Source organism: Podarcis bocagei (genome assembly GCF_964188305.1).
Source record: "Podarcis bocagei genome assembly, chromosome: 17".
In the NCBI taxonomy this organism is placed as follows: domain Eukaryota; kingdom Metazoa; phylum Chordata; class Lepidosauria; order Squamata; family Lacertidae; genus Podarcis; species Podarcis bocagei.
This window is the reverse complement of record NC_138143.1, coordinates 16,302,236-16,329,532: the sequence shown is the minus strand read 5'-3', so window position 1 is coordinate 16,329,532 and position 27,297 is coordinate 16,302,236. Positions and strand designations below refer to the sequence as shown.

The 27,297-nt window shown below is 42.1% G+C and overlaps 1 protein-coding gene across 1 annotated transcript in view; it reads left to right on the top strand.

Moving 5' to 3' along the window:
* Positions 1–27,297, top strand: part of ADAMTSL1 (ADAMTS like 1) — a 505,954-nt gene that overhangs the window by 83,094 nt on the left and 395,563 nt on the right. The window lies entirely within an intron of this gene.

The window sequence follows — 27,297 nt, the reverse complement described above, 5'->3', positions numbered from 1 at the left end:
GTTAGCAGCTTGGGTGAATTAGATTGGAATAATCACAGCTTCTGGAGTTTGAAGGGCTTATTCATGCAGGAACTTCTTACAGGATTGGTGGAGATAGGAGAGAAATAGCGCACATATTGTTTGGAGAAAACAGCAAACAAAAAAATGGCTCAGCGTTTAGGCATGGAGTTAACTTAGAGAACTACAAACAAAAGCAGGCTAGATTGCTGTACAAACAGTGGCTTCTGTTTAAAACAGAAGTGGTTTAAAACAGCACATGCATTGACTAGGATATTCAGAGAAGAAAATGTATTTGCTTTCCTCCAACAGTAGCTAGGTAGTCTACTGGCAACCCTGATGTTCCTGCTTGACCTCATTCCCTCTGGTCCGTAAGCCCTTGGGTAATTTGAGTGAATCTGGTATCCATTTTGGAGTTTTCAGTGTTGCAGCTGGAATGGTGGGGAATGGTGCATTTCTGCAAGGATGGTGTGTTTCTTGGGTTTGGTGGCTGTGCTGTTTGTTGGCAGGTCCTGCTTCTCCTGTTTCTTTGAGGAAATCTCACATTCGGGAGTCTGAGCATGGCTGGACTAAGGGAGCTTTACAGTTTTAGTTTACTATTGATAATGAAACATGGGGTAGAATTCTAGCACACATATTTGCACAGTATCAAACAGGTTCCCACTCATTAGGTCAATGAAAAGGTACGTAGTCAGTAGCAATTAAGACCACATTTATGTTACCATTGTTATTTATCTGTATAAGCATGGACTTGCATATATACAGAGCCAAACTTCTAGGAAAACATCCTAGATATTTTATTTGGGGGGAGGGGTAGTCTAAAATGAAAATAGTAGGAAGTAACCAAAGAAGAATGATATACAGCTACGTTACCTATCTGTGGGACCTAGGGCAGTATCTGGGCAAAAATGAAGCAGCCCATTATTTTGTCAGTTACTGCTTACAAGATCTATGATGAGAAAAGCCACTTAAAGTGTATAGGAGAAAGCAAGGAAAGGTGAATGGGAACTGGAGAGGAAGTTCATTGTGTGTTCTCCATATTTGTCTAAGTTAGTATTCTGGCAAAGAGAACCAGGTTGTAGCTACATGTCTATAAAGTTGGGGTCTGCTCAAGGTAAGGAAGCTCATTGAGAAAACAAGATGAAAAGGATTAGGTCCAAGTGCCATTGATAGTACCATTCAGAGAAGGAAGATCCTCTAGCTTTCTTGATTCCTGGAATGGCTAAGAGAAATATGCTTTTGCTTGTGGAACAAAAAAGTAACGTCCTGCCAACGTTACCTCTCTGACTATGCCTGCTCTAGCATTTTCTGATATCTTATGTCAGGCATAGGCAAACTCAGCCCTCCAGATGTTTTGGGACTACAGTTCCCATCATCCGTGACCACTGGTCCTGTTAGCTAGGGATGATGGGAGTTGTAATCTCAAAACGTCTGGAGGACTGAGTTTGCTTATGCCTGTCTTATGTTAACGTATGGTTTCTAGGCCCAGAGATTGTGCTTATACCACTGAATGCCCTGAGACTTGGCTTCTTTGTTATTTTCCGTGCCAGTCCTCTTGCTCACTTTTCTCTCTACCTCAACATGACATGTGTCTCATTCTCATTTAGAGCTCTTTTGGCCAAAGCAAATGCAGAAGGGTGGACTTCTCCACCAGTAAAGGAAAAGGGTAGGGAATGCATTCGTTGTATCCTCTTAGTGCCTGGGAGTACTGTCTCTGGAGAAGATGTTCTGTGGACCTTGCCATCAGAAAGAAGCACAGGACTCTGCTTCTTTAAAACTCTCATTCTTTAAAACAGCCCATGAACCAAACACCCAGGAGAAAGAAGGTTCAAAGATGTCCCTGGACCAGAATCCCGACATTTCACAATGGTATTTAAGCTGCTAGCTTTTAAAATTGGTTATGCTCGATATTTTCACAGAGATTCAGATGTATTGAAAATAATGGCCCATGGAGAGTTTTGGATGGTTTCTTATTAGCAAAGAGCACTCACTACTGGAAGAGATGTGCCATTGCATTTAATTAGATGAGCTTGTACAGATATTCAGAGCATATGCTACTGGAGTCAATGTTATAATGATGTTTTGCAACACATCCTTCTCTTCGTTCCATAAAAAAGAAGTCTCTGTGGTGTATGCGGCAGAAATGGAAAGATGGCAGAGGACACAATCCCTGTTCTTCCATGCAAATTCATTTGTTGGAATGAATAGAAGCAGTATATTTGTCCTGTCACTATGCAGCAGGATGTTCTCCTGTACAGATCCTGCACTTGCTTAAACATATACATTGGTACCTTGGTTCTCAAATGCCTTGGTACTCAAACAACTTGGAACCCAAAAACTACAAACCCAGAAGTAAATGTTCTGGTTTGCAAACTTTTTTCAGAAGCTGAACGTGCTCCATTTTGACTGTTACATTTCCAATCTGAGTGTCACACTTCTGTTTTGAGTGTTACGCTGAGGTCTGTCTGCTTTTGCTATTTATGTTGCGTTTTTGTTTTTGCGACTTTTTTGCTTTGTTTTTGTGACTGTGTGGAACCCAGTTCAGCTACTGATTGATTGATTGATTGTGTGACTGCAGTACATAGTTTATTGCTTTCATTTTATGCATCAATGGTCTCGTTAGATAGTAAAATTCATGTTAAATTCCTGTTTTAGGGGTTGTTTTTAAAAGTCTGGAACAGATTAATCCATTTTGTATGACTTTCTATGGGAAAGTGCACCTTGGTTTTGGAACGCTTTGGTTTTGGAACGGACTTCCGCAACAGATTAAGTTTGAGAACCAAGGTACCACTGTACAGCAAGTAAATATTTTCAATGAGTTTTTGTTAATACTTGTCTTGATGAAGTTCAAGAGGGGGTTGTAACCTGATAAGGTTGCATATAAACTATGTACATCTCAGCCTGGATAGCTCAGTTGGGTAGAGCATAGTGCTGATACCGCCAAGATTTTAGATTGGGCTAGACAATCCCCAGGCCCTTTCCAGTTCTGCGATTCTATTTATGGAATGGATTTCACCTCTTGCTGGTCAGTGAATAGTGGGATGATCAAGGATCCTCAGTGCAACAAACTGAGTTACAAAGGAATGCAGTTAGCAATCTTAATTTAAATCAGGATTCCATCAGGTCTGCTTCAAGACAGGACACTTCTGTGATAAAAATTCCTAGATTAGTTTTTTTTAAAAAAAAAATATTTCTTTTACTGGAGCTCTGATGGTGAGCTGTTTTAAAAGAGTGATCTTAATGAAATCCCATTTTGTTCCTGCTTCAATTTGTTGTTGAAAGTACAAGAAATAATGTTCAAGTATAATTGAGAGTGGCAGGAGTGATAGGTTTGTGAGCATGTCAATTTCAATTTTATCCGAATACTCATCTTTCACACAGTACATGGGTTGTATTTTTTTTTAACAGCTCCTTAAAGCAGTCAATTAACACCCACGCGCGCGCACACACACACACACACACACACACCCCTTGGAGTAAAATAAGTATGGAGGGAAAAGACAGCTATGTGCATTTCAAGTTACTACATGTTAGCCAGTTAAATACGTTTGTCTCCAGACTACCCTTTCCCTGAAAAAAATGTAGTAATTTGAAAAGCTGAAGTACATCAGTCCTCCCGTTTGATTTCTGTCTTAATTTATTTAATGCAAAGTTTCTGAACACAATGAAACCACTACCATCCCACAATTTCTAGCTCTGAAAGTCAAATTAAACTTCAGTTTCATAGATATTGTCAACATACGTGATCATGCAAGTAGAAGCCTGTGGAAAATTTAATAGGGGAAAAAATATTTTATCTATTTTATGCTAATTCAACCTGTTTTATCTTAATTCCTTTCCACTAATGTTTTAGGTAGTGATTATCCAGCCAAGGATAATTCTCTTAACCAAGGTTAGCATCAGAATTAAGCAGAATTAAGCTGTATGGAGCTTCCTTCTCCTCCTTGCTGTCCCTGCCTTCTCTGAGCTCTCAAACAGCCACTATGAGCTGCTCAAGGGAGGAGGCCGGCGGCAGCAGCCATGGAGAGACCATGGGGAGGCCACAAGATGCTCCCTCACTCCTGCACCAGCTCATTCTCCTCCCCAGCTCACTGGCAGGGGAAATAGGGACATTCTGGGATCAAATCAGAAGTTGGGAGGCATTTGTAATTCCGGGACTGTCCCTGGAAAATCTGGACACTTGGAGGGTATGAAACAACACAAAGACAACTTGTATACAGTGAGATTACACGAGCACCCCCCACTCAGCTCTCTTAGTCTTAATTCCCCTCGTTTACTGACGCACACCCACCAAACCCCAAAGTCAGTTGCCCTGTTGTTATCTTTTCATTCAGCAGCCTAACAGCCCACAGATAGAAGCTGTTCTTTACCCTGTTGGTGCAACTAATCATGCTTCTATATCTTCTGCCTGAGGGCAGGAGATCAAGAAAGTGCCGGCCAGAGTGTGAATCATCCCTGAGAATTTTCCTCACTCTCCTGAGGCAATGTTCTTCTGCTATTTCATCCAACGGATTCACGGGACAGCCCATAATATCTTGTGTTGTATTCACCACCCTCTGTAGGCACTTCCTATCAGTTGATGTCAAACCAACGTACCACACCGTGATGCAGTTTGAAAGGACACTTTCTATTGTGGACTGGTAGAAGGAGATAATCAAATGTTGATTGATATCGTTCTTCCGCAATACTCTGAGGAGATGGAGTAAAATAATTTGTGTGGTATTGCCAGCTTGGGCTGTTCGATGATGGGGCAGAATAAATACATTGGTAGTAGGCCGAGTCTGAAGGTGTTAGAGGAGTCATTCCCTCTGCTTTCTGGGATAGAGATTTTCCTCAACAGAGTTGTTTTCCAGTTTCCATAGGAGAGTCAGTCAACAAAGGGATTTTAGGCTGGGAAGGTTTCCGTGGGTATTTCAAACATTTGAGGGTGTTGTGCCCAAGGTGCTGATCATTTTGTATATATAATTTGTACATCAAACCTTAGCATTTGCAATGTGGGGGGGGGATGGAAATCAAAAAGAAAAGGCAAATGTGTCCTTTGCTGTCTTGGTACTGTAGTATTTTATTTATTTATTTATATGTTCTTGGAAGTATTAACTCTAGTTTTTGAACAGGATAAAGTGAGTGCTTGCTTTTTACAGTGCAGAGTTGTTCCTCCTAAAATGTTCTTTTACATAATTACCTGGCAAGAGATTACTTTCTTAATACTGACAACTTGACAACATGTTTCGGTTACTGAAAATTATAGCATAGATGTGAAAATGGAGCTTTTGAACTTCTGGGTTTACCTAATTATAGGTGTAGTGCTCTGACAAGACTCCACAATTTATAGTGGCTACTCCTTCCTAATTACTTCTTAGGCTGTCTAATTCTCAAATTAGTTCTAATGTGTCATCCTTGTTTAACTTTCTGTGTTACTGCCACTGATCATCATGCTTCAGATATCTCAGGGGAGAGTACTTGCCTTAGGTAGATGAGATTGAATGTCCTTATAGACCACACAAGACACAAGGGAGAGATCAAACTTACATGAAAAGAAGCCCCAAAATAATATAAAATCTGAACTTGTCTTCTGGGCATGAAGAGTTATGATGTACACATTTATGACTTTAGAATGCAGCTGAAAGATTTTTTTATGTGAGCAATTTAAAACAAACAGATATGAAAAGAATAGCCCAAATTTCAAGAAATTACACACACACACACACACACACACTTAATTTGACAGGTAAACAGTAGTTGCAGCAGTTATTTGCATGTTGAAGGATAACAGATCCCTCCCATGTGACCAGTCAATCAGGTTGTGTACAGTGGCATTGCATGGAGGGCGTTCACAAGAGCAGTTGCCCAGGGTGCAAAATTATTAGGGCGTGCAAAATTTCAACACCCGGTGGTGCCTCAAAGCAGCTGTGTGCTTCCATTGCTGGGCTTCATTGCAAGCAGCTTCTCCATGTGAACCAGGAAGTAACCTCTCCACACAACGGAACAACTCTTCTGATCTCTGCAGCTCTAAACAATACTACAGCTCAAGAGTTTGTTCAGCAGCGTCAGCTTTTGTAGCTGGAGTCAATCGGGGCCCTGCCCTCCAGGCCAGGGAGCAGATCTCCCAGGACTCTCAGCCAAGATGGTTATGGCTAAATCCCCAAGGCACAAAACTGATTCCAGTGGACTCTCTTTGAGTACCCACATGTTACTGGGCTACATCTGGATATTATGATTGGTAATGCTACCAGGATGTTGGGACTTGCCGATCAGAAGGCCGGTGGTTCGAATCTCCATGACGGGGTGAACTCCCGTTGCTCGGTCCCAGCTCCTGCCAACCTAGCAGTTCGAAAGCACATCAAAGTGCAAGTAGATAAATAGGTACCGCTCCAGCAGGAAGGTAAACGGTGTTTCCATGTGCTGCTCTGGTTCGCCAGAAGCGGCTTTGTCATGCTGGCCTCATGACCTGGAAGCTGTATGCCGGCTCCCTCTGCTAATAAAGCGAGATGAGCGCCGCAACCTTAGAGTCAGCCACGACTGAACCTAATGGTCAGGGGTCCCTTTACCTTTACCTTTTAATGCTACCAGGAAGGAAATGATCTTATTATGCATATATTGTACAGTTGAATTGCTAAAGCCTCAGTATGCCAATACCTTGGTTTAACAAAATACTTGCAGATAGTTTTTCGTAATAAGTGTTTTGCCCCTCATAATTGTTAAAACTAAATGATGATGATAATAATTTATTATTTATTATTTATACACCACCCATCTGGCTTGGCCTCCCTATCCACTCTGGGTGGCTCCCAACAGAATATTAAAAACACAATAAAATATTAAACGTTAAAAACTTCCCTAAACAGGGCTGCCTTCTGATGTATTTTAAAAGTAGGATAGTTGCTTATTTCCTTGACATCTGATGGGAGGGCATTCCACAGAGCAGGCGCCACCACTGAGAAGGCCCTTTGCCTGGTCCCCTGTGACCTCACTTCTTGTGGTGAGGGAGCCGCCAGAAGGCCCTTGGCACTGGATCTCAGTGTCTGGGCTGAACTATGGGGGTGGAGACGTCCCTTCAGGTATACAGGATCGAGGCCATTTAGGGCTTTAAAGGTCAGCACGGACACTTTGAATAGTGCTCAGAAACGTACTAGGAGCCAATGCAGGTCTCTCAGGACTGGTGTTATATGGTCCCGGCAGCCACTCCCAGTCACCAGTCTAGTTGCCGCATTCTGGATTAATTGCAGTTTCCGGGTCACCTTCAAAGGTAGCCCCACATAGAGCGCATGGCAGTAGTCTAAGCAGGAGATAACTAGAGCATGCACCACTCTGGCGAGACAGTCCATGGGCAGAGAGGGTCTCAGCCTGTGTACCAGATGGAGCTGGTAGGCAGCTGCCCTGGACACAGAATTAACCTGCACCTCCATGGACAGCTGTGAGTCCAAAATGACCCCCAGGCTACGCACCTGGTTCTTCAGGGGCATGGTTACCCCATTCAGGACCAGGGAGTCCTCCATACCAACCTGCCCCCTGTTCCCCAAGAACAGTACTTCTGTCATGTCAGAATTCAACCTCAATATGTTAGCTGCCATCCATCCTCCAACTGTCTCCAAGAAGTCTTATCTACTATATCTACAAACAGAATATGAAAACAGAGAACAACAGGATTATGGGAAGTGTGTCTCTGACTACTGAATAACTCCTCCCACCCAGAATTTGAAGAGGTTTACAGCCAACTCCCTTGAGCACCTCAGGGGATACTCGTCTTTCATAACAACCACACACATGCATACAACATAGGCTATAATCAAAGCCAAGATCAGTTAAATGGTTGTTAGTTGAGGGAACAATTTAATAACCGTCACTTCTTTAGCTTCTGTTCAATCTGTTTAGCACCAGCGCTTGAAACTCCTTTATTTGTATGACACCAAAGCTTGTTAAAGTAGCTGCAGATAGGAGGTGAACTACTGTGCACTGCTGGAGCCAGGATAAAAGCTTTGTGTGTGGACTGAACCACTTTAGGCTTCACTTGAGAGCTGTCCTAATGAAATGCTCCTCTACCGTTAGACACAGAAAACTTGTGTGTCAAGCAGAAATCCGTCTCTGAACTCTCTCTAAATAGACACTTAGCTACTGTGCAATCAGATCGAACATTTAACAAAGCAGAAACTTGCTACGATTGGGACAGCTACCTTTCCCATGTAAAGATAGCAGGCTGTGATTCATTCCCCCTATGCAAGCAAAGTAGCAAAGCCCTTTGGGTCTTACACAATTCAACACCCCTTCACAAAGTTGGCAAATATCGTTCGCGTTTGTCAACAGAAACTTGGAGTTTTAGCTTCATCCTGGCAAACCACACTGCTGAACTTTTTGCAAACTACAATTCTGCCGCTACCCAACTAAATTATCCTTGTTAGGAAGACACTGAGAACAAGGATAGAGAACAGAAAACATGCTGCACATCTAGTATTGTATTACAAAAAAGTATTTTCCCTTGATTAAGTGTATCACTGCCAATCATTTATACTTTTAACAGATGCGTATATTTCTGCAACTGTGGCTTCACAACCATAAGATGTTGAGTCTAGACTGTGTACCTGTCCTTCACACCAGTTATTTCTGGCTTATTAAATCATTTGTATCAACTCCTGTTCATGTGTGCGAGAGAGAATTTTGGGGACTAGCTTTTATAAATAATAGGGGTTCTTTTTGTGTTTGTGTGACCAGCTTGTTTTCCATTTAAATCCACCATGCTGTAATAAACCAATACCAACTTTCAACAGGTCCAGATATCCTATAGCTATGCTAGGATTTCTTAGCGAAAAACTTAGGCGTTACAGCTAAGAAGACACATGTCAGGTTTTTAGGGTTAACAGCGGGAAATAGATGGCTATGACAGTTGAACCCCTAGAGCTACCATTGAGGAAATATATGACCTCTGGCAGCCAAAATCTAGAGTTGATATAATTAATCCAGGCATGCGGCAAAAACACCAGCAGACTTGCTTCACTTTACCATTGTTATGTACCATTAGGAATGTGTACTTTTTAAATAAAGGCATGTATTCCCCCTCCCCTTTCTCCTTTCCTTCTCTTCCCCCTTTCTGCCCTATGTTCCACACTAAATTCTGAATGTCACCCAAGAGCTCTTTCTCTCATCATATCTGTCCCCTGCCACAGCTTGGAGTTGACTTCTGATTCTTCCATAACTGGCAGGTTTTTCCTCATCGCTGCGGATGTACACATGCGCATGAGAAATGCCTCAGATGAATTCTCTGTCTATCAACAGTTTGCTTGATTTGTGGCTGCCCTGGCATGTTTTAAATAGAGCTGAAAGCTCTGGATGTTTAGACACTGAGTGTCGCAACAATGATATGTTACCGTGGGGAATGATATTTGTAGTGTTGCGGTCCAGATTGTTATTGTGCATTCACTCATGCTATCTTGCTTTCAGCTGGATGCTCCCTTGATTGCTAATCAAGATTCCCATGTTTGCTTTATATTCTTAAAGATCTGTATTTAGCTGCTGTGCCAGAATTTTTTGCATTGCAAGAGGCATAAGAATTGATTACTGTTACCAGAAGGATTAAGATTTCTGAATAATCTAATGCTTTTATTTCAGCACTGGAAAGAATGTATTGCTTCTGCCACCAATACTGACTTTTTTTCTGAGCCTCCAACACCAGATGTAATTTTGAACTCCGTATGTGTTAGCCAATTCAATATTCAACATATGAGTTTGCCCCTGAGATACAAAATATCCAAGATAATATTAATATTAGATTATCACATGTTTGCGCATGTGGGTTTGTTCACATGACCACAATAATTATTAGTTCTTATGGGAAACAGGAATGTATGCAGGGTCTCAGTACGTGGTAAACAGATGTTGCACATCAGTCAGAGTGAACAGAATTCAGAACTATGGATGCAACTTGTAGATTTTTTTCAGGGGTGAGTTAAAACTGGAACTTGGTAGCAGTCTGAACTTGCCAGTTTGAGCATATTGCACTTGGATTTGTCAGGTGTACCAGTTCCCAGTTTGTTTCCAACAGGCCCAATTCACAGTGCTGATTTAAAACTTCAAAGACCTCAACATCAGGTTACCTGATGCCTTCTCTCCTATGCACCTACCCAAACCCCAAAAGCCTCTTTGGACAGCCTGCTACAAGTGTTCTTCACTGAATAAAGTTAGGCAGGTAGTCATTAGGAAGAGAAGCTTTTCAGCAATGGCACCCCACTTATGCAAGATCATTCCCAGGGACATCTTCGTGGTATTTTCAGTGCCAAGTGAGTCTTTTCATTTACTCCAAGGGCTGGATTATATTCTTGCCTACAAACACAGTGAAATTTATGCATGCTTTCATTAGCCAACCTTCTATTTTGGGAATTAATTACTACATAAATAAAAATTAAAAACAGAAGCAAACATCTTCAAGGCAATTGGAAACAGAAATATGTGTTGTAGAGTGTCTTTATCATTGTTTTGGAAGCCTACCCAAATAGAATTGAAACACTGTGTGGCCATTTCCCCCCCATAGTTGTTTTGCACAAGGTAACTCTGGAAAGCTTTTGTTTTCTTTGTTTTTGATTCATAGTAGGAGACTTTATCCTATAACTAGAAGTAATTTAAATTATCCTCTGAAGTGGATATCAGGCCTTCTCCAAAAACTAAACAGCTACCACTTGCGAATCTAGTAGATTAGGAAATGGAGGAAGCATTGACAATGAGGACTTGCAACGATTGCTTTAAGTCTAGCACTATATTGTGTTAAGCAACTGTTCACACACGATTATACCGTGGCAAATGTTGGTTTTTGTGCAATAGCTTCATTTGCACAATCATGTGTCTGCCATATTTGACAGTGCACATTTTACAGACTGATGCATTGTGCAATGCAAACAATTTACTTTTCATTGTGATTTTTAGTCCTAGATGCGATGATATTCTTAGAACATAAGTGCACATACTCTGCTCAGCTCAAAACGTTATGCATCGTTTCCCGTTTTTGCCTGTTTTATGGCATCTTGCATTTTTACTTAGGAGAAATCACTTTGAGATTTATTTGTTTGTTTTTTTAAAAAATGAATAAATTTAATAAGCAACAATAGCAACATTAGGCAAGGCAGTCAGCATTGTACTTGTTACATAGTGTCCTTCCTATGGACTATAGCTCCCCAAATGACTGTACATTGTCCATGTTGACTACAGCTGAGGGGTTTGAATCCAGAAATAAACCAGCAGAAAAAAATTCTAGGAGTGGTGCTTTTCTGTTAACCTGTGTAGAAGAGATAGCAAAAGACTTTGCACAAAATAGACTTAGCGCAAATATGCATCTTTGAAATATTCTACGTGACCTAGACAGCATCTTAAAAAGTGGAGACATCACCTTGCCAACAAAGGTCCGTATAGTAAAAGCTATGGTTTTCCCAGTAGTGATGTATGGAAGTGAAAGCTGGACCATAAAGAAAGCTGATCACCAAAGAATTGATGCTTTTGAATTATGGTGCTGGAGGAGACTCTTGAGAGTCCCATGGACTGCAAGAAGATCAAGCCTATCCATTCTTAAGGAAATCAGCCCTGAGTGCTCACTGGAAGGACAGATCATGAAGCTGAGGCTCCAATACTTTGGCCACCTCATGAGAAGAGAAGACTACCTGGAAAAGACTCTCTGATGTTGGGAAAGATGGAGGGCACAAGGTAAAGGGGACGACAGAGGTTGAGATGGTTGGAGAGTGTTCTTGAAGCTACCAGCATGAGTTTGACTAAACTGCAGGAGGCAGTGGAAGACAGAAGTGCCTGGCGTGCTCTGGCCCATGGGGTCATGAAGAGTCGGACACACGAAGCTCTGGCCCATGGGGTCACGAAGAGTCGGACAACGACTAAACAATAACAACAACACGTGACCTTGGGCAGGAGATTGCAGTGGGCCTTGTACCTAAAGAAGCATGCTGATATATTTCGGTTTTGTTTTCTCCCACAGAGATCTTGTACTAAATGAGAAAAAAGCCTTTCTTGGAAAAGGCCTTCCATTTGAGGAAGAGCATCTCTGGTTCCAACCATAGTTGTTCGCTGCTTAGAGCTGTGCATTAGAATAAAACCTTGTACTCCAGATGAAGCACAGGGTTTTCACATGCAGTGAGTGAATAAGATGAAAATATGTGCAGGGGATGTATGTGGGGAGGAGAGTAAGTGTGCACTACTTCAAACTTTTAATTAGCAAAATAATATTAGGATAGCATTGTAGGCATTCTAATGCAGTAAGTGCCATAATGTACCTTTTTATCCCTTTTAGTATGTAGCATTGCAACTCACATTATCCTCCATTAGAGGGTCCCACAACACAGCTAATGCCATTCATAACATTCTGTTTGGAAATCATGTTTCTGCTTTTGATTTCTGATTCTAGCATCCAGTTCAAAGACTTTGACCATCTGCATAATTGGTCATTGCTTTAGTAGGAATAAGAATCCCCCCCCTCTTTTATTGCTGGGTATTCAATGTAAATATTGAGCACCCTCTTTGATTATTGAACCCACAGCCCTTCGTCTCCACAAGGAAGTATTCTCCTTCCTGGTCACAGAGCATAATGGCCTCATTCACATGTAACACTAAGCCAAACCATGGCTCACAAGCAAACTTGTGAGCTTCCGGATAAGAGATTGTGGCTGCTTTGATTCTCCCTGGTTGTTCTGCGGCCATTCTGCAGTGAGCTACACTACACTATGGTTTAGCTTAGCATGTTATTCCAACCTGATAATGTGATTCATCTCTCCCAAACAAACTATAAACCACAAGACAAATCTTAGTAACAGCTCCTAGCTTGTCTGCAGAGAACTAAGCCCTGAGCCTTAGTTCAGACAACTGAGCAAGATGCACAAGATTCCTATGTTCCTGTAGCTCATGCACACATTTTCTGCAAGAACTATAGCTTTCTCACTTATACACTTTTTTACTTTCCGGCCAATACTAAATCCTTCCACTTTCATATTCATTGACAAACCTATCCATTGACAAGGTTTTTGCATCGTGTCTGTGTATGTCACTTCAGGGATTATCGTTCATTTTATCAGAGTTCAAGCTTTCAGTTTTCATATTTTTCTGTAACTGGGATGTAAAATGGTATATCCTTTAATAATAATAATAATAATAATAATAATAATAATAATAATAATAATAATTTATTCTTTCTTCCATGTAGAAAGTTACATTTGTTACTCAAAAGTTATATTCCAATTCAACAAAACTAGCGACTTCCTGCTCACCCAACAGCGATGTTTATAACCCAAATTACACACAATGTAAAATGGTATGTTCAAAATAGGCAGTGGTATGTGGCAACATGACGCTTGGGTTTTCTATGTTTATTGAATCCTGCCAATGATCTTTTGCTCCCAGCGTGTTATAAGACTATTTTGGGTATCCCACAGGCAGTGAAAAGATGTTTGTTTTGAAAACGGTCAAAAGTTTCTCATCACTTTCAGTATTTACTTGCATTTTTTTCTTCCAAACTTCCAGGCTTATTACCATTCTTTAGACTGTAAAGCAGAAAACCTCAAACCATTTGTATTTTTCTGTGTGAATCAGCTGCACGACACTAGGGGATGCTGTTGGGCATAGTTTTGTTGAAATTTGCTATTACTGCAAGCCATGCTACTAGATATAAGCAGCGATAACAGAAATGTAATAATAACTTATGTTTTATATGTGCATTTACATTCAAACTTGAGTAGGTATCGCCAAAAGTAAAAACAGATGATGTGTCCAGGAGATTTAATTCTCAAAATCCCAACTGGTTTGCAGTCAGAAAGTTAATGTTATCGCTTGTCATCTAGTACTGCATGAGCTCTATAAAAGATTCTTGGATGATCCAAACACAAGCACACACGAAAGATAGTGCTTGCATAAAGCAAAAGTAAGAAACGGGACAAAAAACCGATTCTGCTCTGAATATCAGGACCAGGAATAATGTAAAGGCAAGCAATAGGGTGGCTAGGACAATACAAATGTTAAAATTTGGCAGTTCACTCACAAAATGAGTGAAGCACATGCACCAGGTCATTGATTAATAAAAAAAATACCTACTGGAGCCTTATTTCTGCAATGAAAATAGGGACATCCTATTCCATCACCATCATAATTTTATTTATACCCCAACCATCTGACTGGGTTGCCCCAGCCACTCTGGACAGCTTCCAACATATATAAAAACATAAGACATTAAACATAAAAAACTTCCCTAGACAGGGCTGCCTTCAAATGTCTTCTAAAGGTTGTATAGTACTTATAATCCTAGATTTGGGAGTAGCATAACTCCATATTTTCCAACATTTCTCTGACAAAAATAGGGACATCCTACTGAACATTCCAGGATCAGATCAGAAACCAAGATGGCTTCTGTAAATGTGGGACTGTAACTGGAAAGCAGGGACACTTGGAGGGTCTGGAGCAGGGGTCGGCAACCTAATGCCCATGGGCCACAAGCGGCCCACGGGGGTCATTTAACCAGCCCACGAGCCGCCCACGAACCGAGCCACCCGCTCGGCAAGTCCCCACGCACTGCGCTAAACTGGCGCAGCACAGGGACTCACTTCCGTGGCACCAGAAATTGCCTCTGCGCAGACGCCGTAAATCGCGGGTGTGCACGCTCATGCATGGGTGTGATCCAGCCCACAGAGGGATCTCTGCTTAAGTGAATGGGCCCGGGCAAGGTGAACCTTGCCGACCCCTGGTCTGGAGCCTTGGTGGTGTAATAGTTACTGTATGTTCCGGCGTATTAGGCGACTGGGCGTATAAGACGACCCCCCAACTTTTGCTGTTAAATTATAGAGTTTGGCCGCCCGCCGCCAGGGGCAGAGTGTGCACCCCTCCACTGCCTCTGCCGTCGCAGCAGCAGCAGCCTGAGGTGAGGCATTGGGTGGGTGGAACGAAACCGAAACCCGCCACCCAGAAGCAGGGAGGTCCGGCCCGGCTCCCTCCCTCACCTGTGGGGATGCCCAGCTCCTTGGAGCCCCGGCCAAAGCCACGCACCACCTCACCACGGCAGGCTCTTCATGGCGCCCACGAGCCGAGTGAAGCCCTGCACAGCCACGGCGGAGGCTGGATCCGGCTCCCACGACGGCAGCAGCGGGTGGGCGGGTGAGTGCCGTGCTCGGAAGGACTTTCTGTGGTGAGGATAGAGCGGCGGCCAATGAACACACGCTGTACCAGTACGGAAGAGGTGGGGCCTTGAGCTGTGCCACAGGAGGCTGCGTCCCCTTCCATGGGGAGGGAGGAGGAGCGACAGCAGAAGGGGCACCTCTGCTCACCAGCTCCCTCTCCTCCTTCCCAACAGGTGGCTCCGCGTATACCTGTCGTATAAGACGACCCCTGACTTTTGGGGTGATTTTCCTGGGTTAAAAAGTCGTCTTATACGCCGGATCATACAGTAATCTGGAAAAGAATTACATATATGCCTTCTATACACAACAGTCTTAAGAGTTTCCAGAAATTACGAACAAAAGTAAATAAGAAGCTCTTTAATTTTAGCACATCATAACTATGATTTCAAGTGGGTCTGCCTTGATTATGACTAATGTTGAAGACCACTCAAAGACTTTTGAAAGCAACAAATGCTGTAGAAGTATCAATGTCTCAAATTAGCCATATATGATTAAATACATGTTTGGTAAAGATTAGCTTTTTAAAATTTATCATAGTGTATTACGACCCTGGAGGTATGTGGTAGTATTTTCGACACTAGAAACATAATGAGCTGCCTATAAATGTAGTGAAAGCCACGGCACTCACAATTTCAGCAGCCAATGTTTTAGAAAATGAGATTTTTTTTTCCTGTTGAATTTTGTTAGCTTGTCAGTTTCCACAACCCTGCTAATAACTGAAAGTTCTACTGAAAGTTATTACACTGTCTACTGAGAATAACTACGATAGAGTAACCTGAATAACTAGAAAAGTGAGACAATAAGTAGCAACTCAACGAGCTGAATATTTGCTCCTATCCACTCTGTGCGTGACACAGAGCACTCTAACCAAGCTGATAAAGTAGACTTAAGCATGCAATTTATCTTTGGACACACGGGGTGGTATTCAACTAGGTTTTACCCAGAATGGACTCATTAAAATTAATGGACCTAACTTAGCAATGTAAATTAATTTCAGTGGGTCTATTCTAAGTAAAACATGGCTGAATAGTTCTTTCAGAGCTAACCAATATTCTAAAAGATAAACATGTGCTTAAGAATGTTTTATATTGTGTGTGCAATGGACATCTATTTCCCAGCTGGTCAAGCTGCTGCTGTATACAGTGGTACCTCGGGTTAAGAACTTAATTCGTTTTGGAGGTCCGTTCTTAACCTGAGGTACCACTTTAGCTAATGGGGCCTCCCGCTGCTGCGCGATTTCTGTTCTCATCCTGAAGCAAAGTTCTTAACCTGAGGTACTATTTCTGGGTTAGCAGAATCTGTAACCTGAAGCATCTGTAACCTAAAGCGTCTGTAATCTGAGGTACCACTGTATCAAGTTTGTGTGTGAGTGCATATTTCAAATGCCTCTCGGTGCTAAGCGCTTAATAAACAGTGTAAATACATCATGCTCAATAGTTGTAGCAGCAGCATGTTTGCACTAATATTAGTTTAGTTTATGGAAAGGTTTATGGAAAAATTATAGAATTATATGGTCACGTGACACACAGAAAATGCACAGATAAGATGTTGTTAAATGGAATCATTTATATGTACCAACATTGGAAGTTCCATTTGGGTGAACGATGCAGTGCCCCACCAACCCCAATTTGCCCTCAGCCAACACCTGCCAACCTTCTTACTTAAAACCAATTCATTGGGTTGCCCTCTGTCTGCTTTCCCCTCCTTAGTTGCCCTTTACAAAACTTAGCAGGAAGGAGGATGTCAGGAGTCCAGGTTCCCAGCTTGATAACACAGTAAGCATAATTAAAAAGGAGGATTTATTGCAAAAACAAACAGATAGCTCCAGACGGCTCTAACAAACCCTCTGGCATCATTACTCAAGATGATCCTTCTGAAGGCTGCTTCCGGCATCTCCAGCAGATATTGAACTTACGACCCTTACATCTCGTTTTGCTTCCTATCTATAAGCCCTCCCATTTGCCGACCCCACGGACTTATTGAATCAGCTCCAAACTTTTCTTGTTCTGAGAAGCTGTTTTTGAGTTTGCTCACTCCTGATTGTGCTTCCGGCAAGCTATGGCTGTGTTCTAGCCTGCTTTCAGCTACTGCCCTATCAGCCAGCCCGTCAAGGTCAGGAAGAGCCAAAGTCTGCAGCTGCCGGCTCTCACCTGCCTGACTCACATCAAAACCTCCCTGTTCCTGGCTGCTTTCTGCAGTTGGCTGCAAACCTTCACTTGGAGCTGGCTCATTCCTGACAGAAGGTGAGACAGAACCAGTATTAGTTGGTACTGCCTGTCATTGTCTCTAGCTCCCCCTGCTGCTCTTCTCTAGTGGTTAAGATCACTCCAGAAGGGTTAAGAAGTGTACCAGTGGTTAAGATCACTCCAGAAGGGTTTCAACAAAGTCATTGGACATGTAGCAACAGCTATCAACCATCATGGCTAAATGGTAGCTTAGGGACTGTGCCACTAAGTGTCAGTTGCTGTGGGAGCAACACAACAGTGAGAAGAAAGCTAATTTATTTGTTTGTTCTATCCTGCCTCTCATCCATGTAACTCCAGGAAATGTACATAAGAGTTTGCAAGGTGTTGTTCATACAGAAAAATGGCAATGCCATCTGGTTTCTCAACACTCTCAACATTCTCACTTGGCACCTCACTAAAAATTATTCTGCCAGCCCTATTATTGCAAGTTCTTTAAAAGTAGAAGTTGGAGATGCTGTCACAGTGATTGAAATATGCAGAGCCGAGCCATCAAATCAATTCTGATAGAGCACCCCTAATTGTGCTTTTAATTATGTGCTCTCTAGAGCAGAGCAGCAAAATTAAGACAACATACGGTAGTTGATCAAATTTAGATAAAATGGCAAACAGCCATAGAAATAGAAGTGGATTGTACTCAAATTGATCAAAACTCAGTAGGAAAGAGTGATACAGAATATTTCCAGAACCTCCACATCTTTTGATCATCTCTTCTTTCACCATTTGGGTTTACTGGATTTGCATTTGAAATTGCAGTAATTAAGTATGCAAAATTAGACATGCAGTTTCATGCTTAAATAGTTTGATAATCTGTCTGTGGAAACATTCTCATTAGGATTCTGAGGTTTTGTGCAATTAGGATTGAAGCTTTCCTTGTGTGCTTTACCACATCTTTTCAAAGTTGATGATTTAAACTCAATAGAAATGCTCCATCAGATCAAATCCAGAAGATTATTTTTGAAACCACAAGGCCTAGAAAGAGTTTATTTGAAATGGAAAGGCTGAGCTGTGCAGATATATCAAATGTGCCAAATTCATAGCTTGACACATCTGACACTGGCCATCTTCTTTTGTGTAAATATGTATTAAGTTACCCCTCACAAAGGGTTGGGTTGCCAGCAAACTTGCAATAAAAAAAAGGAAGCTCATAACACTCCATAGTGGGGTTTTTAAAACTCTGATCGGAATGATATCTTTAAAAGAAAACTAATTTCAACATAGCAGAATGAAAAATGATGAGTTAAAAGGAAAAGAAAATATCACATTTCAGTTGAAAAAGAAAAGGCAATATTTCTCTTTTAAAGGGTGAGAAGAATCCTGCCTTATATGGTTTTGTATGCTTTGGAGTTATTTCCCTCTGCCTCCAAACTTTATTTTATTGATTTTTGCACAATACTGAAACAGAAACATTAAATTGTTGTCCACTATCACAACTTGCACTGAGCATTTGCCGCAACTAAAACAATACAGAAGTGCCCTTATTTCTGATTTAGAAACATCAGTTATTTAGGTAACCTCTCCAAAGATCTGCTTGAGTAGTGGGGAATCTCTTCCATGTTCATTAACACAAGAAATAAATGGACGCCACACCATATTGAAGTTGTCTCTTTTGGAAGTTTATTGTATAACTCTTCTGTGACAGGCAAGTCTTTCTGAGAAGGCTACATTCCACACAGCATTAAACCATAGATCCACGTGTATTTCTGACTGATTTTTCCACTGCTGGGCTATCACCAGGTGTCCCCCAGTCAGATGAAAACCAATTAATTCTTTGTGATTCTTAAGGTCCTCTGTGAGGACTGTTAACGCTGGATTAGGCTGCAGAGATGGTTTAGGGATAATAGAAATAACCTTGGAAACGTAGATCCAGAATTTGTGTACAATTATACATTCAAACCATACATGCATGTAATATCTAGGCTTCCCACATGCTTTCCAGTAGAAAGGGGGAAGTCTGTCGTTTATTTTAGCTAGTCTTATTGGTGTCCAATACCATCAGAAGATAGTTTTTTAGGGAGCCTTCTTGAAGGTGATCAGATACTGTCTTTAAAGGGCATGTCCCACCTGTGAGCCTCTATCTTTTTTCCCTACCTCTGTCTCCCACAGCTGCCATAAACTTTCTGAATTTTCCATACTATGTTACAATACTATAGATTAGGGAAGCTGTCCCTTTCAATTCATAGTTTGATTAAAGCATAGAGACTCGAATGCAGTGAGGGATGGTAAGCCCTTTGGGCTCCAGGTAGCATGTGAAAGCATAGCCTTGTGATGCTCTGAACCAAGATTTGTGTGCATCCCCAAGCTTCCACGTAATGCTTAGATTGGCTTCTCACTGGGGAGAAGATCACAAACTCTATACAGCCCCTTTGACTCCCTATCGGCTTGTTCTTGCCTGCCTAACCAAAGGTAGGGTGGTCTAGAATGGGAGTTGTAGAACTTTATGCCAATCTTTCCTGCTTTTAAAAAAAGGATTCTCCACTTTCTCTGTGTCCCTGCAAGTATGACACACCTGTTGACAGCAAGGATGGAGCAAATTTAGCTGTACCCAAGGATAATCAGTTTGGCTGCTGGTCAGTAGGATAAATGATTTTATTTGAAATACAACTTAAAGGTAAAGGGACCCCTGACCATTAGGTCCAGTCGTGACCGACTCTAGGGTTGCGGCACTCATCTCGCTTTATTGGCTGAGGGAGCCGGCGTACTGCTTCTGGGTCATGTGGCCAGCATGACTAAGCCACTTCTGGCGAACCAGAGCAGTGCACGGAAACGCCATTTACCTTTCCGCCAGAGTAGTACCTATTTATCTACTTGCACTTTGACGTGCTTTCGGGAGCTCTCCCTGTCGTGGGGATTCGATCCACCGACCTTCTGATCGGCAAGTCCTAGGCTCTGTGGTTTAACCCACAGTGCCACCCATATACCTGAAATGCAACATAGGGCAGTCCTAAATTGGGCATTCCTAAGACTCCCTTGGACTTGTATGGGATTTTATGACTGCCCTTTGATATTTTTCTTTGATAATTGTGTTTATTTTGCCTTTTGAGGGGGGGACGTCTTAAGACTGGTAGTACCTGGAAAAGAGATGGGAATCTAGGCAACATCAACATTTTTATTACTGCAATTTGTCCAAGATGCTTCTAGTTTTTTTAGATTATGCTTGGAAGTTGTGTAGAAGAAGAAAAACACCTCTCAGTTCTGGTGGAATCTGACTTCACTTCTAAACACTTTATATGCCAGGAACACTGGTGTTTCCTACAGCAAATGCATGAAGTGTGTCTGACATTTCCATGGTTTATAAGCAGCTTTTTACATGCATTTGGATAGGGACCCTTTAATATACATTGAAGATGTTCGTTTTTCATCCACATTGGCGTATGTTTTTGGTGTAATTGTAACTGCCACAAGGTATGGAGTTACTCTTGCAGATATGGGATAATTCTGTCAGTGCTTGTCATAATTCTTTCCAATAGCTGAGTACATATTAATGTTGTCTTTGGAATGGGCCATACCTCCCAGACTTTCAGGTGAATTAAAACTTGGAATTCCTGAAGTTTGGGTTTAGCATGCACACAACGTGATGTGTCCCACCATAGCATTCCATCAAGGAGCGTCTAGATCAGTGTCATTACACACACTCAGTACTTTTCTGGTCATGCACATTACAGAGAAGCGTGAGAATAATCAAGTGCAATTAACTGACCGGCTTTGGGAGCTTTTCAAGAGCTGTCCTGCTATCCACATGGAAACAAGACAAGCATCTTAAACTCTGTCCACCTCCTTCCCTTTGTGAACTTTGGAAAGTTAGGTATTTTGTTGCCTAAGGCAAAGAACAAGATGGTGTCCCTCCTTATTTCTCATACAGAAGCTGAGATGACTGCCAGTTATTTCAGAACTGGTGATGGGACGGCATCTCTGCTACACCATACAGTATTTGCTACAAAATATGTCTCATAGCTAAAACCTATGTATTCCATCCATAAAAAGAATTAAAACAAGTGTTATTGATAATTGATACATAGAGGATTGCTTTTGTGTCATCAAGGGTCTTCTTGGTAGTGGCGCCTGCTCTGTGGAACGCCGTCCTGTCAGATGTCAAGGAGATAAGTAACTATACAACCTTTAGAAGACATCTGAAGGTAGCCTTGTATAGGGAAGCTTTTAAAAAATGTTTTATTATGTTTCTATATATGCTGAAAGCCACCCAGAGTGGCTGTGGCAACCCAGTCAGATGGACAGTGTGCAAATAATAAAATTATTATCATGAGTATCTATGCATACCCACTCACCCCATTTCTTAAAATGGTATATATCAGTTGCTACTAATTAATTTTGGTCTTGGTCTTTTGCAAGGCAGAGGCTCTACACGTTTATATTGTTAGGTGCTGTTTTGCCTAACCTGTTAGGCTCTTTTACTGAAGGACAGGGCCACATCATTAGGCCTAGCTGCCCTTTGCCAAGGCAGAACCTCTGGCATTGTTTAGCTGCCCGTCTGTTTGCCTTCATGTTGCCTTTGGAAGTCTATGCTATCTCTGTGGCTTTTGTGGTTGTTTCCATCAGGCAGTGTGGTCCCTTTCCAGAGGCACTAGCGTGCCAGACTAGCCCATTTGAATTTGTGCCAGCCCACTTACTTGGGAGGTGAAGCCAAATATTTTATATTTAAAACCGTAATGCTGTGCTTGTCCACCTCACTCCTGTCTCCTGAAGTCATTAGTTGTGGTTTTACTTCACTGTTAAAACACTCTTCAAGTCCGTTCGTTCTCTCTCTCTCTCTCTCTCTCTCTCTCTCTCTCTCTCTCTCTCTCTCTGCCCCCTCCCCAGCTATTTTCAGCCCTTGTATATTTAGTAAGTTGTGTGTAGGTAAAGAGATTGTACTGCTGCATTTAGTTTTCTTTCTTTTTTCTCTATTCCCTGTGTCTCAAGGGAAAATGCTATGTTTCTTATTAAATATGAAACACTGTGTTTAAATAACATTAGGCATCTGAATTTAACCAACCATAACCAAAGCACTCCCAGTAGATGTTGATGTTTTGCCTTTAGCAGTCGCAAATGCATCACAGGTACAGTTCGAAAGGACGGCTTTCTTACACTGAATTTCTAAGTCCCACCATGTTTAATATAATGTATTTTATTAGTTAAATATTATGAAAAGGGTCAGGGCTCCCCCCCAGCTGGAACTCGCTGGAACTCAGTTCTGGCACCTCTCAGGTGGGTGCCATTGGCGTTATAAGGCAACAAGGGAGGCGTTCATGGTGAGTTCTGTTACCTCTCTTTCTACGAAAACAGCACTGATGATGGTAATTTATAAATGCTGTATCACTAGCCCGCTGCTGTTTTTCTTAAAGTAGTATCTCCTCAGTCAGTTGGTTTGAAGGCTGCCATTTTGAGAGTGCAATGTGAACTTCATGGCAAAACCATTGGCAATGTTTCAGATTAAACTGAGGGATGGGAGGGTTCTTAGCAAGTTTTAAAAGCCTAGCAAAGATTAAACTGCATCTGCTGCGATTACTTTTTCAATATCACAGCAACACATGTACAATCTCCACCCGTCTTTTTTCAAAGAATTGAAAGGATATGTTCCTTTGGCATACATGCTTATATGCATTCTTCTTAAACTCTTTGTAGCAGTGATCATTCAGGATGCAGAATAGGCTGTTTATCGGTACTCCTGTTGTTATTATCGTGGAATAGGACATCCCTGTTTTCATCGGAGAATTGTTGAAGGAGATGGGGTAACAGGTGGTGCTGTGGGGTAAACCACAGAGCCTAGGGCTTGCTGATCAGAAGGTTGGCGGTTTAAATCCCAGAGACGGGGTGAGCTCCCATTGCTCGGTCCCTGCTCCTGCCAATCTAGCAGTTCAAAAGCACGTCAAAGTACAAGTAGATAAATAGGTACCACTCCAGCGGGAAGGTAAACAGTGTTTCCGTGCACTGCTCTGGTTCGCCAGAAGCGGCTTACTCATGCTGGCCACATGACCCGGAAGCTGTACCCCGGCTCCCTTGGCCAATAAAGCGAGATGAGCGCCGCAACCCCAGAGTCGGCCACGACTGGACCTAATGGTCAGGGGTCCCTTTACCTTTACCTTTAACTGCTTCTCTTGTCAGTAGAGCAGAGTAAACATTAGCAGAAAGTCCAATTCCCTTTCTCAGCCCTGCTTACATGAAATACCCACTTTACTATATCACTAGCCTCTACTATAGACATCTAGACGTCAGTCCTTCAGGTAAATAATTAGGTGAGTGTTTTTTATTCTTCCTTTGGAAGGTGTAGAATTGCCAATCTTAAAAACTGAGGTCATTTGTTTTTTCATAAGAAAGGTAAGGAATAGAAAGTGGGAGGTGAGATTCATTTTCCTTCCCTGTTTAATCCTTGATTTCTGCTCAGCCTGCCAATGCGCTGTCAATTAAAGTCAATTATGGCATGGTGTTATACAACTGGAAACTGTCCAAGACAGGAGAGGCACTGAGACAGCTTTAAGATACTAGCAAGCTGTCATAGCTCCACTCTGCTGGGTTAGTAATGCCCTGAACTGTGTGTGTGAAACCTTCAATGTTGCTTCGTTAGAACGGCAATGGAGAACAGCCTGATTAGACCTGGCAGGGGTCCTAATGTGACCTGCAAGGCCATTTTAGCCACTCCCACTTGCGGGTGGCACTGTGGGTTAAACCACAGAGCCTAGGACTTGCTGATCAGAAGGTCGGCGGTTTGAATCCCCACGACGGGGTGAGCTCCCGTTGCTCAGTCCTTGCTTCTGCCAACCTAGCAGTTCGAAAGCACATCAAAGTGCAAGTAGATAAATAGGCACCGCTCTGGTGGGAAGGTATACTGCGTTTCCGTGCGCTGCTCTGGTTCACCAGAAGCGGCTTAGTCATGCTGGCCACATGACCCGGAAGCTGTACGCCAGCTCCCTTGGCCAATAAAGTGAGATGAGCGCCACAACCCCAGAGTCAGCCACGACTGGACCTAATGGTCAGGGGTCCCTTTACCTTTACCTGCCCTACACCTGACATCATATGTGACATCAGGTGTGGGGGCAGGTAAAGAAGCAGCTGCAAATGAAGACTCGGGAACCTCAAAGTGAGCTCTCCATTATTTTCTGGAAATATGTTTGTCCCCTTTTACATTTCATGCCAAATGCAAGCCCCCTGGGATTGGTTCCCTTCACTAGCTTCTGGTCAGAGCTTTCAAGTAGAACCACATCCCTACAAAAGCACCGTTTGCAGCCAGGCAGGCAGATCAACTGATCGGCCTGGCTGCAAACCCCATTGTTGCTGTTGTTTAGTCATTTAGTCATGTCCTACTCTTCGTGACCCCATGGACCAGAGCATGCCAGGCACTCCTGTCTTCCACTGCCTCCCACAGTTTGGTCAAACGCAAACTCCATAGATTCCTGCAAAAGTGGGGTTTGCAACTGACGTGAATCAGCTGGTTGGCTGTGCCTGCAAACTCCGCTTTCAGCAGAGATCTTCTGTTCCAGCCAAGCTTGAGTTTGCTTAGAGTACGGTCTTAGTTCCTTCACCTGAAGCTGGGCCACTTGGCATCCAGTGCCAGTCAGTGGGGCAGCTCAGGCATTGTGTCGCTGCTCACCTGCCTTCCCAACACAAAGCACAACAGCTGGTTCCTGAGCATAGCTGTCAACATTTCCCCTTTTTAAAGGGAAATTCCCTTATTCCAAATAGGATTCCTTGCAAGAAAAGGGAAAAGTTGACAGCTATGTTCCTGAGAGGGAGAAGTGTGAGGTGTGGGGAGCTCAGTGCAGTGCAGGAAATGATGGCAGGGACAGCATATTGCCTCTGCTGCTGTGCCACTAAATTGATTTTTGTAAATGTAACTGTATTGTGTAATATGCATTATAATACAGTCGTACCTTGGTTCGCGAACACTTTGCAAGTAATGTTTTGGCTCCTGAACACCACAAACCCAGAAGTGAGTTTCCTGGTTTGCAAACATTCTTTGGAACCCAAACATCCTGGCGCGGCTTCCGTGACTTCCGATCGGCTGCAGGAGCTTCCTGCAGCCGATCAGAAACCGCACCTTGGTTTCTGAACGTTTTGGAAGTTGAACGGACTTCTGGAATGGGTTTCGTTTGACTTCTGAGGTACCACTATACCACAGTGGTACTTCAGGTTAAAAACTTAATTTGTTCTGGAGGTCTGTACTTAACCTGAAACTGTTCTTAATCTGTGAAACTCAATATGGAGGCCAAATGGCCGAAATATTGGGAAATTTTGGAACAGGAGGGAGATAAATTGAAACTACAGAGCTTTGAGAAATTGAAGGTTAAAGTACGAGATTGGCTCCATTATTATCAAATAATGGAGGTTTATAAACAGGACAGGAAAATTGGTTTCCAGGTGGAGAAATCAAAATTAGAAACAGAACTGTTAGAACCCAATATTAAGAACTTGTCAAGACTGCTGAAATGGAACACACAAGATGAGACAGTGAAATCGGCTATGATAAAGTGGGCACAAGACATTGGTCATAACATCATGTTTGCTGACTGGGAACAGTTGTGGACCACCGGTATAAAATTTACGGCATGTAATGCCTTAAGAGAGAATATTATGAAAATGATTTATAGGTGGTACATGACCCCAGTCAAGCTTGCAAAAATTTACCACTTGCCTGATAACAAATGTTGGAAATGTAAAGAAACTGAAGGTACTTTTTTTCACCTTTGGTGGACATGCCCGAAGATTAAGGCCTTCTGGGAAATGATATATAATGAAATGAAAAAGGTACTTAAATGTACTTTTCCTAAGAAACCAGAAGCCTTTCTCTTGGGCATTGTCGGCCAATTGGTGTCAAAGAAAGATAGAACTTTTTTTATGTACGCCACAACAGCAGCAAGAATACTTATCGCAAAGTATTGGAAGACACAAGAGCTACCCACTCTGGAAGAATGGCAGATGAAGGTGATAGACTACATGGGACTGGCGGAAATGACTGGCAGAATCCGAGACCAGGGGAAAGAGACGGCGGAAGAAAATTGGAAGAAATTTAAAACTTATCTTAAGAAATATTGTAAAATTAATGAATGCTAAAATGTTGTGGTTATAGAAAGTAAGGGATTACAACTGAAAAAGTTTAAGTAAAAGAAAAGGAAAGGAAATGATTAGATGAAATTAAGGGGAAGGATTTGCTGAAACAAATTTGGAAATTGGAATGCAGAAAGGGGAGGTATGGGGAAGTCAGTGAAATAAGTTTTTAAGAAAACTGGATATGAAATTATACATGTTTGTTTTTTGTGTTTGTATGTTTGTATTGTGTATTGTTTGTGTTGTTATAAATTGTGAAAATCCAATAAAAATTTATATAAAAAAAAGAAAACGGAAAAAAAAGAAACTGTTCTTAATCTGAAGCACCACTTTAGCTAAAGGGGCCTCCCGTTGCCGCCGCACGATTTCTGTTCTCATCCTGAAGCAAAGTTCTTAACCCGAGGTACTATTTCTGGGTTAGCGGAGTCTGTAAGCTGAAGCATCCGTAACCTGAAGCGTATGTAACCCGAGGTACCACTGTACAGGATTAACAGGGCTTGCAAATTTTCTAATATTTGTACAATGTTTCCACTTTCTCTGCACCACAGATAATCTTATGCACCTCTCTGTTGTGTGTCCTCATGAGGTGAACCCATCAGAACTACTGCTTAGTTTGTTTATTTTTAAGAAAACACTCAGGTACTTGGAAACTTAGTGAGAACCAAGTTCACTAAGACAGAACCAAGTTGGTAAAACAAAGGATGTGTCAGGAGATAGAAATCTTCCAAGAAACAGTGTACACACACACACACACACACACACCACGCTAAAATTTCCTCAGCGGTTAACATGAAGAGAGATGCAGAAGCCCTGGTAGCTGCCTTCTCTTGCTTGGAAGCCATGCCCCCCCAAACACAGAAGTGTGCGGTGGGAATTGT